Genomic DNA, 2,643 nt, shown 5'->3' with positions numbered 1-2,643 from the left:
ATCCAACGTTAGTCAAGAAAGATAAGGAAGGTCACTTTATATTGATTAAGAGCACACTCCAACAGGAGGACATTACAATCCTAAACATATATGCACCTAACATGGGGGCTCCCAAATTCATCAAACAAACTCTATTAGAACTAAGGTCACAGATAACACCAAACACAGTGGTAGTGTGTGAATTCAACACCCCACTCTCATCAATTGACATGTCATCCCGGGAAAAAATAAAGAGGCTTCTGGTTCCTAAAACAGCTAATGATTGATCTACCATATGTCCCAGCTATAGACAAATGAGCCAACAGGTGCAATAGTGGCACGTCTGTCATGGTGGAAACCAACTGCCCTCCAATTGGAGTGGAGGCCCACTCCAAGGGAAAGAATACATCCCTGATACTGAAAACTTAAAACAGGGGTAGTCATGAGCCCTAGGGGTGTAACATCTGATGTCTGGATAAGTGTGTATACTATGCTTATCTAACTGCCCAGTAAGCACTTCTTTTTTTTTTTAATTTTTTATTTATGAGCGACAGACACAGAGAGAAAGACAGAGAGAGGGGGAGAGAGAGAATGGGCGCGCCAGGGCTTCCAGCCTCTGCAAACGAACTCCAGACGCGTGCGCCCCCTTGTGCATCTGGCTAACGTGGGTCCTGGGGAATCGAGGCTCGAACCGGGGTCCTTAGGCTTCACAGGCAAGCGCTTAACCACTAAACCATCTCTCCAGCCCAGCACTTCTCTTAATATTCATACTCTTATATTAATGCTACTCTCACTTTGGGTAGAGAATCTTCTCTTTTCAGATGGCAGTCTCCTTGGGATGACTCAGAAGGTATCATAGTGCTGGAAAGAAGTGACTGGAGGGCTGGAGAGATGGCTTAGTGGTTAAGCGCTTGCCTGTGAAGCCTAAGGACCCCGGTTCGAGGCTCGATTCCCCAGGACCCACGTTAGCCAGATGCACAAGGGGGCGCACGCGTCTGGAGTTCGTTTGCAGTGACTGGAAGCCCTGGCGCGCCCATTCTCTCTCTCTCTATCTGCCTCTTTCTCTCTCTGTCACTCTCAAGTAAATAAATAAAAATGAACAAAAAAAAAAAGAAGTGACTGGAGTACTGAGTAACATCTCGATCATACCTTCCAAGGCTCAGGGTCTAATGCAGAAGAGGTAATGGAAAGAATGTAAGAGCCAAAGGAAGGGTTGGACTCCTTACAACATGCTCCCTCCAGACATAAATGTCCTTGATATCCATGACCTCATAGTGCCTGACACTACCTACACAAGACCATCATAGGAGGGAAAGAACAAGACATCAAAATAAAGGAGAGACTTATTGAGATGGGGAGGAGATATGGAGAAATGGAGAAATCTCAAAGGGGAAAGTGGGGGAAGGGAGGGTATTACCATGGGATATTTTTTATAATTATGGAAAATGTTTTAAAAAATTGAAAAAAATAAAAAATAAGATAAAAAATAAGATAAATAAATAAATAAATTTAAAAAGAGGAAAAAAAATAAAGAGAGGCATCTGGACTAAATGAGGTCATAGAAGGAATGGACCTGACAGATAAATACAGGACATTTCATCCAAATGCTACAGAATATACATTCTTTTCAGCAGCACATGGAACATTCTCTAAAATAGACCATATATTAGGACACAAAGCAAATCTTAACAAATTCAGGAAAATTGAAATAATTCCTTGCATTCTATTTGACCACAATGGAATCAAACTACAAATCAATAGCAAAAAAGGCTATAGAGCATACACAAAATCGTGGAAACTAAACAATACACTATTAAATGATGAATGGGTCAATGAAGAAATCAAGAAGGAAATCAAAAAATTTATAGTCAAACAATAATGAGAACACAACATACGAAAATCTCTGGGACACAATGAAGGCAGTTCTAAGAGATTAATTTATAGCTTTAAGTGCCTATATTAAGAAATTAGATTGCAAGTAAACGACCTAATGCTTTACCTTAAAGCCTTGGAAAAAGAAGAACAAGGCAAACCAAAAATCAGTAGATGGGAAGAAATAATAAAGATTAGGGCAGAAATTAATGAAATAGAAACAAACAAACAAACAAACAAGAATCAATGAAACAAAGAGTTGGTTCTTTGAAAGGATAAACAAGATTGATAAACCCTTAGCAAATCTGACCAAAAGAAAAAGAGAAGAGACACAAATGAATAAAATTAGAGATGAAAAAGGTAACATCACAACAGATGCCAGAGAAATTCAAAAAATCATAGGGACATACTATAAAAACATATACTCCACAAAGTATGAAAATCTGAAAGAAATGGATGATTTCCTTGATTTATATGACGTACCTAAATTAAATCAAGATGAGATTAATCACTTAAATAGACCTATAACAAGCATGGTTGCCAGTGCCGGAGCCGCTGCCGTTGCTGCTGGAGCCGTGGCTTCCACCACCACTCCTGCTGCTGGAGCTGCTTTGGCCTGCCTGTGTGGGCTCTGGATGTTCTGCGACTCTCCTACTTCTCTGCTGCCATTTTAGTTTCTCATACACCTCACTTTTTAATAAAAGTATGTATTTTGCTGGGTTTTCTTTGGCTTTTTCTGCCCTAGGCTGCTTTGGCGTGGTTACTATGCCACCATCTTAGCCAGAAGTTGAC

This window comes from Jaculus jaculus, chromosome 9, assembly GCF_020740685.1.
Source record: "Jaculus jaculus isolate mJacJac1 chromosome 9, mJacJac1.mat.Y.cur, whole genome shotgun sequence".
NCBI classification, from domain to species: Eukaryota; Metazoa; Chordata; class Mammalia; order Rodentia; family Dipodidae; genus Jaculus; species Jaculus jaculus.
Note: the sequence above shows the minus strand (reverse complement) of the source record.